At 44.6% G+C, this 17,932-nt stretch overlaps 1 protein-coding gene across 6 annotated transcripts in view; it reads right to left on the bottom strand.

Annotated features, from left to right (window-relative positions):
• Positions 1–17,932, bottom strand: part of LOC135548636 (drebrin-like) — a 117,435-nt gene that overhangs the window by 55,702 nt on the left and 43,801 nt on the right. The gene's annotated exons all lie outside the window — the stretch shown is intronic.

Below are 17,932 nucleotides of genomic sequence, written 5' to 3' on the forward strand. Positions count from 1 at the left end.
CCAAGCACAACCACTTCCAAAACATACATGCACGAGTACACAAGTAAAACTCAGACAATACTCAAGTATATTGGGTTATTTTTCTCTCTCCCCTTCTAACATAATTTTCTTGTAGAGCAGGAAAAACCTTGCCCCAGTCTACTCCCCATGGTGCATCACCATGACAACCAACGGCATCCCTGCCGTTGCCTTGGCAACAGCACTTCACCGCCCGGAGGTAGGATGTTGGTGGTTGGGGTGTGTGTCAGGGGTGTGTGTGTGTCAGGGGGTGTGTGTGTGTGTGTGTGTGTGTGTGTGTGTGTGTGTGTGTGTGTGTGTGTGTGTGTGTGTGTGCTGGGAGCCAAGAGGCTGTGGAACGGATGGACACACCACTTCAAAAGATCCAGCTGCCTTAGCCTCTCTCGGTTTACTAAAAGCATGCTCTAAGAAAATCCACCTTCTGATCAGGGCCCTGTTTGCCAAAAGCATCTTAAGGCCATGTTATTCGTTAGACTCTCTGTAGTTAAATCTCCAAGCTGTTTCCCAAAACCAAAGTTACTCAAGTTGCTCTTGAAAACTCTCGTTATTGAACGTCTCCCTTACAACAATCGTAGAACAGCATCATTAGATGCTTTGGTCATTCCTCGTCACTTTATACACAGAAGATCGCCACTAAACACAAAATCCAAGACGTTTATCTGTCTTTCTGTCACAGCTTCAGAAGAATTGTGACAGTGACGACAAAGACAATTTCTTTGCATTACAAGCGACGGATATAAAGATGCTTCAAATTAAAACCCGAGATACCTGTATCAAAAGATATATACAGTATAGGCTGCGTAGACCTATATATTTGAATAATATGGGAATCAATTTCCTGTTAATTCAATTGAGTTGTATTTAGCTATTTGTAAGCTGCTGTCTTTAATTGGTCATTTTTGCCTCAATATATTTAATGTGTAACATGTGCGCAATGATGTGCCAAATCTTGATTTATTACATTATTATAGGGTTAGCATTTACAATAAGCCGCCTCAATATTTGTAGCCATTGGTGATATCTCTCTAGGAGCTGATCCGTCGTCAGTATGGTGGAATGTGTGTAATGTTAAGTTAAGATCGGAAAGGGAGAACACTGATCCGAGAGCAGTGGTTCTTCTCGATCCTATCAGTATCGACATGCCTCAAAGACGCACTTAGCGAACATTCTCTCTGCGTGGTATTTTGGAAAACGTATGTGACATCAATCGGCAGTCGTAGGAAAGATGCTTCGTTAAAGCGTCCTAAGTTCCATCACTACGGGGAAACTGGGCCTTGGTCAATACAGATAAATCCATAATAACAGAATATCACTGATACAGCTCTTCTTCATCACCTAATGAAATCACTTAGTGAAGTCCTTCCAGAGGAGTCGGTGACTAAGAAGGATAACCACTGGCTATAGTTCATGTGTTAAAAGCTGCCCTGCTGTTGTAGAGCACTGAGTGCAGTAGTCCAAAATATGGTCTCTGACTCTCAGCCTCGTCCTGGGTAATTTGGCCCAATTACAGCATGATCCCGTGGACTAGTGTCCTCTGTGTGTGTGTGTGTGTGTGTGTGTGTGTGTGTGTGCACGTGCATATTACTGTCCAGCTCACTGCCAGATGTGGAGTGTGTGCACTCCTGTGTCATGTAGCAGGGAGGGTTCTGGGCACGCTCACTGGAAGGCCCCACATTGTTATTGTCTCAATGTTCTGTTGCCACGACGATGCCCAGTCTGCCACGCTATCGCTATGCTTGAGCAGGTCCACACGGTGACAAAGACAAGAACTAGGCCTGTAAGGACGCCGAGGAACACCCAAATGCAAAGACCCCCCCCATACAAAATCAGATGAGCCACTTCACCCTGACCTGGAAGAGTCTGGCAGAAAGAGGGGGGGGGGGTCTCAAAAACACCATTTACCACCCCCCCAAAATCCCATCTCTCTCCAACTCTCCAGCCTTACTTCAACACAGACTTGGTCTTCCTCTAAGACAGCCTCTCTACTCAGCAATGATAGAGGGCCTGAACACTATTAAGATGTGTGGGGGAACTATAAGTGCACAGTACAGTAGCTTTACGGGATGTACAGTATCCATCGCATCTGCCTCCCAGTTGCCATGGCAACCTGTGCTCCACCTGATCTTCTGTGTCTGTGTGTGTGTCTGTGTGTGTGTGTGTGTGTGTGTGTGTGTGTGTGTGTGTGTGTGTGTGTGTGTGTGTGTGTGTGTGTGTGTGTGTGTGTGTGTGTGTGTGTGTGTGTAATAAATCTCAATTGCATTGACAAAAGCAGCCTCTGGCTGTTCTCTGCTTGGGGCTTGAGAGCAGTCGCCTGACATGGCCACACTGTGGGCTGCTGTCAAGGGTGACAAATACATCTCCAAGTCTTGGTCATCCTTGAGTGCATGCATACATGTGTGCATGAAGTTAGCATAAACTGTAGTCGTAAATCCTCCAGTGTAATACCATAGAGATGAGAGGACATGTTTATTGAGTATCAGATGAGATGTGCTGCGAAGTGATGTCATATGGGGGGTGGTGCAAATTAAAGGTCACAGAGGAATCATTATGACTGAACCATCTGTCTCACTCCCTACTGTAACACTCCCTATATCACCGTGATTCGCCCCTTTCTTCTCCATGTCAATCCTACACACGCGTCACACCTCCAGTGATGTGGAGGTTGTCACTCACAAAATGGCCTCATCTTCACAGCCCTTTCTTTCCCTAACTGACTTTTGCCCCCAAATGGTATCCCCCTCAGTGCACTATGCAACATCAAATGTGTCTTTATTTCCCCAGAAATAGAACAGGATGGGTGTGTGTAGAGGCTCTAATCCCATAGTTTAATATGCTGGATTATCCCCAAGGCAGATAAACAGAGTTCATTTTCTTTGCATAACACCACAACATCCATCCCTGGTTATGTGTGTGTGTGTGTGTGTGTGTGTGTGTGTGTGTGTGTGTGTGTGTGTGTGTGTGTGGACAGTAAGAGTTACTGTTGTCATGCGAGAGTACAGTTGGTCAGTAAATAACATGCAGCCTCACGTACTGGACAAGATTGACGTCATTTTAGAGCATCTGTGTTGGGAGAAATAAGATTTAACTGTGAACAGGGAGTGAGTGCCAAGAAAAAGAGAGAGTGTGTGTGTGTGTGTGTGTGTTATTGTGTGAGGGAGAGAAAAGGCCTGGGCCGGTAGTCTTCAGAACAATGCCTTTGTCAGCAGCCCATTCAATAGGGAGAACAGGGGGCACTTGAGTTATATCACCCTCTGGCCCCTCAAGTGAAGCCACAATGAGGTCACTTCCTGCTCTTTGGTTAACCAGCATCTGTTACCAGATTTTGGGGAGAGGAGGGGTTGAGATGGAGAGCGAGGGAACAGAGGGATGACGACAGGGTAGGGAGTAGCCAAAACTATTTATCGGGTTTGGGAATGCATTGTGAGCAAAAGATTGTGCTGAGTAAGTGTGCTGAGAAAAAAAGCAGGGAAAATGGCCTTATATAGTCATGGGTACTGAGAGATGCGTTGGGGAGAGAGTGGCTGGGCTAAACTGGGCACAAATCGTGACATTGGGACTATAATTTCTATCTGCAAAAAGCATTGTTTTGAGATACTGAGCAAGTTTTAACATTGCAGATTTCAGAACGGTTTTGTAGTGAAATATTTTTTCATAACCAATTAAGGTCCTCGCCTTAAAAAAAGGTACCTATAGTGCAGAATATCAAAATCCTGAGACATCGCAACCTTATGCTCTGAAATATCAATCTGGGTTCAGCCATAAGGTTTTATCTGACACTGCTGAACTGGACATGTTCAGTTAAGACAACTGTAGCTATCTGAACATATAAAATGATAGAATAACACTATTTGACCAAGATAGTCAGAACACATCAAATACATGTATTATGATCAGATGAATTTAAAAGTCACTGAACAACGATGTGACATTTAAGTTAATAGCTAATGACTCCATGTGTTATTTCATAGTTTTGATGACTTCACTATTATTCTACAACGTAGAAAATAGTCCAAATAAAGAAAAACCCTGGCATGAGTAGGCGTGTCCAAACTTTTGACTGGTACTGTATATACACCTACTCATTCCACTCCATTCTTTATGTTTACTGTTTTCTACATTGTAGAATAACAGTGAAGACATCAACACATGGAATCATGTAGTAACCAAAAAAAAGTGTTAAACAGCTTTGATGACAGCTTTGATGACAGCTTTGCACACTTGACATTCTCTCACCCAACAAGTCTTTTCTTCTTATTGGTGTCCTTTAGTAGTGGTTTCTTTGCAGCAATTTGACCAGGGAGGCCTGATTCACGCAGTCTCCTCTGAACAATTGATGTTGAGATGTGTCTGTTACTTGAACTCTGAAGCACTTATTTGGGTTGCAATTTCTGAGGCTGGTAACTAATTAATTTATCCTCTGCAGCAGAGGTAACTCTGGGTCTTCAATTCCTGTGGTGGTCCTCATGAGAGCCAGCTTCATGGGTTTTGCAACTGCACTTGAAGAAACTTTCAAATTTTCCAGATTGACTGACCTTCATGTCATTCATTTGAGCGGTTCTTGCCCATCTCAGTGAACTAATTCATTGCAGAGGCCCATCTCAGTGAACTAATCCCATTGCGGAAGCCCATCTCAGTGAACTAATCCCATTGCGGAAGCCGCGAGGATGGCACAGTCCAAGAAGGGGAGTGTGGCTGCATGTCTCTCCAGAATGCACTCCCTCCCGCCAATTTGTGCGCATTCATTGTTTCTTAACTTCACTGTGTGAATTATTTGATTGTTAGTGTCTATCAATTCCCTATTACATATATCACCAGTAGTACATTTGCTGTTAATTCCTAATCTACAATGTTTGTTTGGTTACGGTAATGTCTGTTAATGCATTTAATATATTACTCTTAGTCATTCACCGTTCTCATTGTCGGAGTGGACACGGTTTGCAGAGCGCACAACCTATGCTACACTTTTGAGAAACACGTTTTAGTTCATTTCATTCCATTTACGATCTGTCAATTAAGTCATTGTCTTTTGTTTGGAGCGCTCGCTCCTGTTGAGTAAGGACACGCACCTGATTACGCATAGAAGTAGGCCTATAGGCCTCCTGGCTAGCACGCAAATGTAGGCATATACATGTTCTCATTAGGGGATCTGATAGTATTTCTGATCGGCTTAACACACCACGACTAATGAGCTGTGGAGCTTTTCAAAGTAATGTTGTTCTCTTCACCTCAAAACAGCAAGAAAACTTAGTCTGTTTTTTGACAATAATTCCTCAATGTATTTCAAAACTCTTTCCAGCTCGCTCTTTAGATAAGTACTCAGCGTGAAAGGGAAAAAATGTCATGCTTTGATCCAGTGGAAACCTCATAAAATAGGCCTACCTAATTACTTCTTATCCCTTGCGCAAATAGCCTATATCTGTGTCGGTCCCGAGCTCACTGGCTGGGAAACTGAGGGCCCAGAATATTTTATACAATGTTGCAAGGAGCTTCAGGCCAGACCCAAGTTAATAGTTGATACAATGTTTCAAGTTCGTTACAGACAGGACGGCCATGCGTAGCCAATGTGATTTATAGGATATTTATTTTTAATCAGTATATTTTCGACCTGCAGGCTGCAATGTTTTTATTTGTTGGCTTTATAGGCTATTTACATAGTTGGCAATAGCAATGGATATTAGTTTTTAGGTTTCTATCATTTTGATTTGGATAGAATTTTGAGATACGAAGACGTTACTATAAATGAAATGAAACTGGTCCACAAAAATGTGCACAATTGGCACGGAGAGCGGTAGAAATGGTAAGATAAATTGGCATTCCACATGAGAAACTTTGCTGACTCCTCCTGTAGCCCATTACTGGCAACTTCAGGAGAGTAACGTCAGAATCTGCGAAAGCGAGGAGGATATCTGGGACAGGTTAAGGTTTTTTTTCTTCTGGTAATCTAGATCTCTGACTCCCTCTAGTCATTTGTGTCTTATTTAATCAAACAGTGAACTTAAAGTATCAGGCAAGCTCAATGCATATAGTTGAATTCATTAAAACACATAGGTTGTGTTTGTATATGGAAAAATACACGTTTTGAAATTGTGTCTACTGGTCGAAAGAACAGATGGCTTTTGGTTGACTAAGATCTGTTGAATCTTTAAAGGAAAACCCTATTTTATGCGGCTAGAACTTTCTAGTTTCTAAATTGTACTTTTCTTTCCAAATCTAACCTCAGACGTGAATAACTCACTTTTGACAAAAATGTCAGCTAGAACCTTAAAGTTCCAAGGTCTCAAAATCACAAATTAAAGTGACATGTTAATGAGTACAGTGTGTGTGTGTGTCTGTGTGTCCGTACATGTGTCACCTGTTAGGGATGCAGTAGCTCTACAATTAACCTCTCAGAGACCTTCAACGATAATCAGCTATGATAACTGTGATCAGTCAGAAACTTAATCATGTATAATTACTTTTTACTGACATAGTGTCAGTGTGTGACTGTGTGAGTGGAGGGAGGGAGAGAAGGAAGAAAAGGTGTGAGGGAGACATGGGTGAGAGGTGGAGAATGGGGCAGTGAGAGGAAGACACGTGTGAGGAAGAGGTGGAGGGAAGGAGGGGTTAAGATATCAAATCAGGGTGTGAACCAATGAGGAAGAAAGGGTGTGATGGATTGAGAGGTGGAGGAGGAAGAAGGGATGGAGGGAGTGACAGGGTGGGAGACAGGAGCAGGCACAGATGGGGCTAGGACAAGCATAAGGGCGGGGGTAGGGTTTGGGTATGTGTGATTTTCTAAAACAGCAAGGAGCACAGCTGAAGCTGGACCTGTGACACACCTAGGGAGTGTAGTGGCTCAGGGCAGCCAGGGCCGGGACATCTGTGGCTCTGAGGAACGGGGTCACACACACAAAAAGACCGATCCAAAATACACACAGTAGACTAAAACATTAGCACGCACGCACACACACATATATAGCCTCTCATTGCTCTGACTGCAGGTCTTTCATATTAAGTCACTATTTGTATTGGTCTAAATATAAAGTCACATCCATTTCATTAAGCCAGTCACAGTGAGAAAGTTTTACCAAGACATAAAATAACTCCAGAGTACAGAGATGTTTATTCAAAGGTAGAGCATCACTACTGTACAGCTCCCTACCTCCCAAGCCATGAACCCTAACCCTAGCCAAACTAAGGGCCTGGCCCAAGGAAAATGAGAAATGGCAACCTTCCTCACTGCCTGCCTTCCTTCCTTCCTTAGTTAGTTACTTCCTTGTTTCAGGAATTCACTGATCTGACATGATACCTTGCTAGAAATGATCCAATCTCTAACGCATCAGTGAAAATCATAAGAATAGATAGGATAAACTCCATTATACACATTATACCACAAGCTAATACTGGTATCATGTACACCTCTCCAAGGCAGATATTGGCCAGGTAGCAGGTATCCCCCTGGTTAAGACTACCTACTGTAGTCTGCAGGTGAGAGGATGTGAAAATCTATTTTCTCTTTTAAGGAGTCTCCTCTTAACACTGCTGGAGATGGTGAGACAGGAAGGAGAGGAGGGAGTGGGAGGACCATTTCTGAGATTCCAATCTTCTGAGGCTTTGTGGTTTGCAAGTGAGAAGAACACAATTCTTGTGAATCATGCTCTTCATTTCTGAGAGCTGCTGAACCCGCTCTGTAAAAATGTGACACTGAGATGATTGAAATCCCCATTTTTGTCTCTGTCTGACATTTCTGTCTAACATCTCATGAGGCATGTCTAACCTTTCAATTCACACTCAAGGACACAGCTCAACAGATACAACTCTTCTAGTGGATTTGGAGAGCCACTGGCCATTTTGTCTTCGTGAAACAACTACTACTGAAACACTCTTGCATAGCAGCCCCCCAGAGCTTATTCCATGTCATGGATCAAAATGCAAATCAAGTGTTCTATTCAGACGGAAGGCTACAGTTCTGGAATTGTCAAATGCTTCAACCCTTTTTTGGACCATTTCATTTCTGTCAAAGTACTTGTATGTCTTGGGTTTGTCATAGAAAACTCCCTAATGTACTAAACCAACCTGTCCATTGCCAGGTTGGGTCAAACTCAGTGCTGACCCATTCTGAGCCACAATTCCGGCTGTCCCACGCTCCACATTGCTAACATGCTAATCACTACAGCAGAAGGAAAAATTGCTACCTGCCAAACCAGCAGTTGATGAGGCAGGGAAAATACTGGATGAAAATTTCCACAGCTAATGAGGGGGGAATTTGGTCAGTAAAGCACGCAGCAAACTTTTTATTTTTCCATTGGGTTTCTGAATATTAAAGATGCAATAATGTCATTTTTGGGGGCGACCCGACAAAATTCACATAGAAATGTGTGTCAAAAATCTATCCTAATCACTGTCTAAGAAACAGTAGATCTGTTTTCTCTTTGTGCTATTTTTATGCTTCCAGTTCTCAAGTTCCATTTTTTGCATCTTTTACTTTTGGTTTTGTACACCAGCTTCAAACAGTTGAAAATACAATATTTTTGGTTATGGAAAATATATTTCACAGTGGTTTAAATACTACAATTCTCCTCTACACTATACTTGTTTTGTCACAAACTGACATTAGGCGAACTGTGGTTTGCAAGTCGGAAGAACAGAGCAACTGGAGCGTCAATTAGTGCATCTTTAAGTGTTGTCCGTGTGTATGTAGAAACAATGCTAGGTACAGGCATTGATGCTATGTGCAGAAACAATGCTAGGTACAGGCATTGATGCTATGTACAGAAATTGATGCTATGTACAGAAACAATGCTATGTGCAGAAACAATGCTAGGTACAGGCATTGATGCTATGTGCAGCAACAATGCTAGGTACAGGCATTGATGATATGTGCAGAAACAATGCTAGGTACAGGCATTGATGCTATGTAGAGAAACAATGCTAGGTACAGGCATTGATGCTATGTAGAGAAACAATGCTAGGTACAGAAACGATGCTAGGTACAGAAACGATGCTAGGTACAGAAACGATGCTAGGTACAGAAACAATGCTAGGTACAGGCATTGATGCTATGTGCAGAAACAATGCTAGGTACAGGCATTGATGCTATGTGCAGAAATTGATGCTAGGTACAGGCATTGATGCTAGGTACAGGCATTGATGCTAGGTAGAGAAACAATGCTAGGTACAGGCATTGATGCTATGTAGAGAAACAATGCTAGGTACAGGCATTGATGCTATGTAGAGAAACAATGCTAGGTACAGGCATTGATGCTATGTAGAGAAACAATGCTAGGTACAGGCATTGATGCTATGTGCAGAAACAATACTAGGTACAGGCATGGATGCTATGTGCATAAACAATGCTAGGTACAGGCATTGATGCTATGTGCAGAAACAATGCTAGGTACAGGCATTGATGCTATGTAGAGAAACAATGCTAGGTACAGGCATTGATGCTATGTAGAGAAACAATGCTAGGTACAGGCATTGATGCTAGGTACAGAAACGATGCTAGGTACAGGCATTGATGCTATGTGCAGAAACAATGCTAGGTACAGGCATTGATGCTATGTAGAGAAACAATGCTAGGTACAGAAACGATGCTAGGTACAGAAACGATGCTAGATACAGAAACGATGCTAGGTACAGAAACGATGCTAGGTACAGAAACAATGCTAGGTACAGAAACAATGCTAGGTACAGAAACAATGCTAGGTACAGAAACAATGCTAGGTACAGAAACAATGCTAGGTACAGAAACAATGCTAGGTACAGAAACAATGCAAGGTACAGAAACAATGCAAGGTACAGAAACAATGCAAGGTACAGAAACAATGCAAGGTACAGAAACAATGCAAGGTACAGAAACAATGCAAGGTACAGAAACAATGCTAGGTACAGAAACAATGCAAGGTACAGAAACAATGCTAGGTACAGAAACAATGCTAGGTACAGGCATTGATGCTATGTGCAGAAACAATGCTAGGTACAGGCATTGATGCTATGTAGAGAAACAATGCTAGGTACAGGCATTGATGTTAGGTACAGAAACGATGCTAGGTACAGGCATTGATGCTATGTGCAGAAACAATGCTAGGTACAGGCATTGATGCTATGTAGAGAAACAATGCTAGGTACAGGCATTGATGCTATGTAGAGAAACAATGCTAGGTACAGAAACAATGCTAGGTACAGAAACGATGCTAGGTACAGAAACAATGCTAGGTACAGAAACAATGCTAGGTACAGAAACAATGCAAGGTACAGAAACAATGCAAGGTACAGAAACAATGCTAGGTACAGAAACAATGCAAGGTACAGAAACAATGCTAGGTACAGAAACAATGCTAGGTACAGAAACAATGCTAGGTACAGAAACAATGCTAGGTACAGAAACAATGCTAGGTACAGAAACAATGCTAGGTACAGAAACAATGCAAGGTACAGAAACAATGCTAGGTACAGAAACAATGCTAGGTACAGAAACAATGCTAGGTACAGAAACAATGCTAGGTACAGAAACAATGCTAGGTACAGAAACAATGCTAGGTACAGAAACAATGCTAGGTACAGAAACAATGCTAGGTACAGAAACAATGCTAGGTACAGAAACAATGCTAGGTACAGAAACAATGCTAGGTACAGGCATTGATGCTATGTACAGAAAGGACGCTAGGTATGGATGCGAGGTACATAAATGATGCCATTGTAGGTACAGGCATCACTCGTGCAATACAGATATTATATACATCAGTAACCTAATCAATTTGTCCCTACCTACATGCACATATCTACCTCAATTACCTCGAACCTCTGCACATGGACTCGGTACTGGTACCCGTGTATATAGCCAAGTTATCATTACTCATTGTGCATTTATTCCTCATATTAGTTTTCTGCATTGTTGGGAAGGGACTGTAATTAAGCATTTCACTGTTAGTCTACAAACACCTGTTGTTTATGAAACATGTGACAAATAACCTGAGAAATGGTTTGCACTATAAGAAGCTAAGCGCAGACTAGCAAACAGTGGGCTCTCGCATCTCTGTAGACTCTGAATGACCTCAGTGTGCCAGACTGTCAGAGCCACTTTTTCAACAGCAGTTCGGCAGCTACCCAGAGCACGTCGTCGCCATCACCTCGAGGCTACCTTCCAAAACTCCCCAATCAGCACAGAGGGGGCAGTGTCGCTCTCTCTAATCCAGACATTCCGTCTCAAAGGACACAATCAGCACAGACACCGAGACTGCCAAGTTTCAGTCTGACCTCGCCTTCGGACGGACGGACAGACCGAGACAGTGTACAACCAACTGCCGGATTGAATGGAATTCAGGTCCATTTTCAGTTAACACTAGTTTTCATTCACAACCTACAGCTCAGAAAGCCATGTGTTAGGCAGGTTCGACAGTAATAGCCCGTAATAGCCCGCTGCCACTTTGTATTCTCAATTCCATGGTCTTCAGGTAGTCAGGTGACACATCCACTCTCCATGCGTAATCTGCAGTTATATAAGGTACTTGACTACGTGTTTTATAACCTGCTCCTGGCTGCAGAGAGGACAGAAGAGGCATCATCAGGCTGCCCTGTCTGTATTTATAGGATCTCAGGGATATTTGTGGATCTGCCTCAGTCAGAACATGTCATAAGAATGACAAGAACTCATTAACTGCGAGACAGAAAAATCAGTTTCTGAATTCAGTAGTATTGAACCAATGGAACACCCCTACATCATGTAAAATGAGGATGAAGGCCTAAAACAGAGTCAGTTGTGGTCATCTGGGTCCAAATCCACAAAGCATCACAGAGAAGGAGTGCTGATCTTGGATCTGTCCATACAATCTCTTTCATCATGATCCATAAGTCAAAACTGATGATAGATCAGCACCTACTCTGAGATGCTGTGTGGATACAGGCCCTGGTGATGATCTGCACTAACAAATGAGTATATGCACTAAAGTAATCTGAAAAACAGAATTACCCAGTACAGTAACACTGGAAACATTAAAAGACATGATTTTCAACACAATGCCCCAAGACGCAGTCCAGTCTCCATGATGGTCTGGCCAACCACAATACTACATTGTGCCCAAGACGTATATTATATAATTCTCATGACTCCGGAGCCACTGCCATTCTCTTCCTCCTTCTGCTCTAATCAGATCTGGAGGCTGACCACCGGAAAACAACAAAACAATATGCTGTTACCATGCCAATAGCAGATGGTCAACTGTAAGATGGTCAACTGTAGACGACAGAGGCCCAGAGTGGATAGGCATGTCCCCACAATCGCAGGCCTGCCAAGAGACTGTCACAGAGCTAATCTGAGCCCTTCCCTTCACCTTGGCAGGGGCCAGTCCCGTCTGCTGGCCCGCACACACACACACACACACACACACACACACACACACACACACACACACACACACACACAGTTTCTGCAGCATGTATTGGAGGCTGGGCTGGCGTGCAAACAAAATGGATGTGGATCAAAGAGGAGCCTCCTCACACACACACACTGACCCGGTGTAAGCCGAGCGGCAAGCGCTGGTGGTCTGTTGGTCAAAGAGGGCGGTGTGCCAGTGAGCCCTGAGACATGGCTCCCGTCCCCATTCACCCAGTTCCTTGTGATAATGCAGGAGAGTTGTACAATGTGCTAAACCTAACCACACATTACTACAAACCAGACCACATCGCACATTACAATCCACACTTAACACTGCACTTTAGAAAAGGATACTACTATCATCCAGGCTCCATCACACTCCACATTAGCCCAGGCTACTACCACCCTCCAGGCTCCATCACACTCCACATTAGCCCAGGCTACTACCACCCTCCACATTAGCCCAGGCTACTACCACCCTCCAGGCTATATCACCCTGCACAGTAGTCCAGGCTACTACCACCCTCCACATTGGCCCAGGCTACTACCACCCTCCACATTGGCCCAGGCTACATCACACTCCACATTAGCCCAGGCTACTACCACCCTCCACATTAGCCCAGGCTACTACCACCCTCGAGGCTATATCAGACATCACACTGTACTACAATTTGAACAACAAGTAATGGAGCAGTGTGGAGTCAACTAGGGATAGTACTGTACATCAACAACCCAGAGACTGAAGGCCCTTTGTGCCAACAGCATGCCTGCTCTGTAGGAGTGTGGCGTTAGTTACAAACCATCCATCTCTTCTCGCTGTCCTCCCCCCTTCTCTCATTCCCTCCATCCAACTGCATCACTATGAACCATTGTGCTGATATCATCCCTCAAGAAGCCACACACACACACACACACACACACACACACACACACACACACACACACACACCTGCCTATCTGAGTAAAGACCACCAGCAAGATTTCCAATGAAACTGGCTTAGATTAAAGTACTGTATGGGTTTTCTCTGTAATAAAGCTCAACATATGTCTGAAGCATGTCACAGCTTCTAGTGCTGCTGGGTGGCCGGTGAGGAGAGGGATGGTGTGATATATTATGTGAAGGGGGAGGAGTGAATTTGTGAAGGAGGAAGAAGAATCGACTAACCCCAACCCTCCCCTCTCTCTCATGCACAACTGGGTGCGTTCAGCTCGCTTGAACATTTGTACGAAACGGTTTGTACTGAACATGTTTCCTCCAAAACGGTCTTGTACGTTCTTGAACATACTTTGAGGTACGCTTGCTCCCGTTTGGTGGGTGTGGCTCGAAGCAATAAGTGACCTATTTAAAAAGGGCAGTGGTCATGCTGACTCAGTTCCCCAACTCACAACCAAACCCGCTCCGTTTTACATGTGGTCATTCAGTACAGCACCGTTACCATTAATTTGAACATTCCCAGAACGTAAAAACGTAGTGAACGCTGCCCCGTCACACGGACACCCACACACCCTCTCCCAGGCTGCTGTAGCCTGTCATCATGGGGCTGGCTTCTCCTCTCCTTTCAGTGACGTGGTATAACTAGCAGGTGAATTGTGGTGACTGACAATCTCTCAACTGGAGAGCCAAGTTCTGCCACCTGCTTCCTCCACCTTCAATTAGAGCCTACAGTAGGGGTCTGGTGTGTGTGTGTGTGTGTGTGTGTGCACAGTCAGTTCCTCCAGTAGGTTAGCAGGCATGTCTGTACCTTCTGAGGGCCATAAGGGGCTGCCAGGTCTGTCTGGATCTAATCATAGTCTGTCTCTGTGTGCCGGGTTGTTCTAAGGTACTGATACATACAAACATGCAAATCAGAGAGGTAGACGGTGACTTAGTGTTCCTTCCTTCTATGCCACAGCCCCACTGAAGGAGGAGGAGGAGCCTGTTTTCAAATCAATTGGAAATGTTTTCATATGAATTGTAAATGATTATCTGTGCTTGGTGTCATCATCTTGACATCTGAAGAAGAGGTGGGTAGATGTGCTTTCTGCAACAACAAAAGGGGAGGGCATCTTAAGAAGCTCGAAATAGAAAAGAAATGGAGAGCTGACGTTTTTGACATTACATTATCACAGGAATAATTTATCAAAAAGGCTCTTCGACTATATTACAAGGTCCCATATCAGATCCCAGGTTTCCAACCCCCATTACAACTACACTACGCTAGGAAACAGCCACGAGAGAGGAAAGGGAGCCCAATAGGACTTCTGTTTGGCTTTCTCCTTGTTATTTCACCCTCAAGAAGTGGGGCCATTGTGCTAGACTCTTCCCCTCGTGCAGCCCGGGGAGTCTGGGACTTGAAGGCTTTTTTTGGAGGTGGCGACTCACAGAGACTATGTTCCTCTGTGTGGAACACACACACAGAGCAGAGGCGACAGAAAGCCCCAGGAAGGAATGGAGGTGTGAAAGCTTTCCGGCTGAACTCTGCTCCACATGGCCACGGAGAATCTCCAAGAACAGAGAGGACAGGGCTCTGAGCCTCAATGTGACATCTGGGGGACGTTCAGCCCAGAAGACCTGCCAGGGCAGAGCAGGCACAGCAACCAACTGGGCTAGGAGGGTATGATCTACATTCTGGATGAAACATGTTGCTACTAGAGCTCTGTGGTGTATTCATTCAAGCATTTTAGTTAACTGCTACCAAGAAGCCTTTAAATTGAATAACTAGCCGCCACCCACTACTACGCCAAATAACTAACAAATAGTAAAAGTCATAACTGACTACTTCCTGCACAAGAGGCAATCGCTAATGTCAGACATGGCCTCTTTCACCCTCCATCATGTCCTTGACTACTATGGATTAGTGTCTCCAGCTGATGCCCCTTTGTCTGTCCCTGGTTCTCTCCCCTACTGATAGCCCAGAGGCTCCAGCCCCAGTCTCCTCGCTCCCCAAGAGTGCACACTATGGATGAGCCCCGTCAATATGGGCAGCCTTTAAACTCAATCATGAAGCAGATGCTAAAACTACAGGACTGTGTCGCTATCACAGACTGGAACACGTTCCGGGATTCTTTCCGATGGCATTGAGGAGTACACCACATCAGTCACTGGCTTTATCAATATGTGCATCGAGAACGTCATCCCCACAGTGACAGTACGTACATACCAGAAGCCATGGAATACAGGCAACATTCGCACTGAGCTAAAGGGTAGAGCTGCCACTTTCAAGGTGCGGGACTAACCCGGAAGCTAACAAGAAATCCTGCTATGCCCTGGGACGAACCATCCAACAGGCAAAGCGTCAATACAGGACTAAGATTGAATCATACTACACTGGCTCCGACGCTCATCAGATGTGGCAGGCTTGCAAACTATTACAGACTACAAAGGGATGCACAGCCGCGAGCTGCCCTGTGACACGAGGCTACCAGACGAGCTAAATCACTTCTATGCTCGCTTCGAGGCAAGCAACACTGGGGCATGTAAAAGAGTATCAGCTGTTCCGGATGACTGAGTGATCACGCTCTCCATAGCCGACGTGAGTAAGACCTTTAAACAGGTCAACATACCCAAGGCTGCGGGGCCAGACGGATTACCAGTGTGCTCCGGTCATGTGCTGACCAATTGGCAGGTGTCTTCACTGACATTTTCAACATGTCCCTGATTGAGTCTGTAATACCAACATGTTTCAAGCAGACCACCATAGTCCCTGTGCCCAAGAACACAAAGGCAACCTGCCTAAATGACCACTGACCCGTAGCACTCACGTTCGTAGCCATAAAGTGCTTTAAAAGGCTGGTAATGGCTCACACCAACACCATTACCCCAGAAACCCTAGACCCACTCCAATTTGCATACCGCCCAAACAGATCCACAGATGATGCAATCTCTATTGCACTCCACACTGCCCTTTCCCACCTGGACAAAGGGAACACTTATGTGAGAATGCTATTCATTGACTACAGCTCAGCGTTCAACACCATAGTACCCTCAAAGCTCATCACTAAGCTAAGGATCCTGGGACTAAACTCCTCCCTCTGCAACTGGATCCTGGACTTCCTGACAGGCCACCCCCAGGTGGTGAGGGTAGGTAGCAACACCCCTGCCATGCTGATCCTCAAAACTGGAGCCCCCCAGGGGTGCATGCTCAGTCCCCTCCTGTACGCCCTTGTTCACCCACGACTGCATGGCCAGGCACGACTCCAACACCATCATTAAGTTTGCAGACGACAACAGTGGTAGGCCTGATCACCGACAATGACGAGACAGCCTATAGGAAGGAGGTCAGAGACCTGCCCGCGTGGTGCCAGAACAACAACCTATCCCACAACGTAACCAAGACTAAGGAGATGATTGTGGACTACAGGAAAAGCAGGACCGAGCATGCACCCCATTCTCATCGACGGGGCTATAGTGTAGCAGGTTGGAAGCTTCAAGTTCCTTGGTGTCCACATCACCAAAACTAGAATGGTCCAAACACACCAAGACAGTCGAGAAGAGGGACCGACAAAGCCTATTCCCCCTCAGGAAACTAAAAACATTTGGCATGGGTCCTGATACCCTCAAAAGGTTCTACAGCTGCAACATCGAGAGCATCCTGACTGGTTGCATCACTGCCTGGTACGGCAATTGCTCTGCCTCTGACCACAAAGCACTACAGAGGGTAGTGCGTACGGCCCAGTACATCACTGGGGCTAAGCTGCCTGCCATCCATGACCTCTACACCAGGCAGTGTCAGAGGAAGGCCCTAAGAAGTGTCAAAGACCCCAGCCACCCCAGTCATAGACTGTTCTCTCTACTACCGCATGGCAAGCAGTACCAAGTCTAGGACAAAAAGGCCTCTCAACAGTTTTTACCCCCAAGCCATAAGACTCCTGAACAGGTAATCAAATGACTACCTAAACTATTTGCATTGTGTGCCCCTCCCCCCAACCACCCTATTATGCTGCTGCTACTCTGTTTATCATATATGCATAGTCACTTTAACTATACATTCATGTACATATTACCTCAATTGGCCCAACCAACCAGTGCTCCCACACATTGGCTAACTGGGCTATGTGCATTGTGTCCCGCCACCCACCACCCCCTCTTTTACGCTACTGCTACTCTCTGTTCATCATATATGCATAGTCACTTTAACCATATCTACATACTTCCTCAATCAGCCTGACTAACCGGTGTCTGTATGTAGCCTCGCTACTGTTTTTCCAATGTCTATTTACTGTTGTTTTTATTTCTTTACTTAACTATTGTTCCCCTAATACCTTTTTTGCACTATTGGTTAGAGCCTGTAAGTAAGCATTTCACTGTAAGGTACCTGCTGTATTCAGCACACGTGACAAATAAACTTTGACTTGATTTAGCTTTATTTAAGGCACAACATAGGCAAACAGTTATTGTGAGCACGTGAAATGACAGCAAAAGGAGAAACATCTTTGTAGAATGGGGAGTTGTTATTTAGTAAGGAGCATGGGAAAGAAAGAAACACACAGGGTTCAGGTCCATGGACTAGATCAGTGACAGTCTGCCAACAGCTTATGCAATAGTCTGCCAACTAAAAGCAATAATATTGTTGAAGGTCC

The sequence above is a fragment of the Oncorhynchus masou genome, chromosome 11 (genome assembly GCF_036934945.1).
Source record: "Oncorhynchus masou masou isolate Uvic2021 chromosome 11, UVic_Omas_1.1, whole genome shotgun sequence".
Classification (NCBI taxonomy): domain Eukaryota; kingdom Metazoa; phylum Chordata; class Actinopteri; order Salmoniformes; family Salmonidae; genus Oncorhynchus; species Oncorhynchus masou.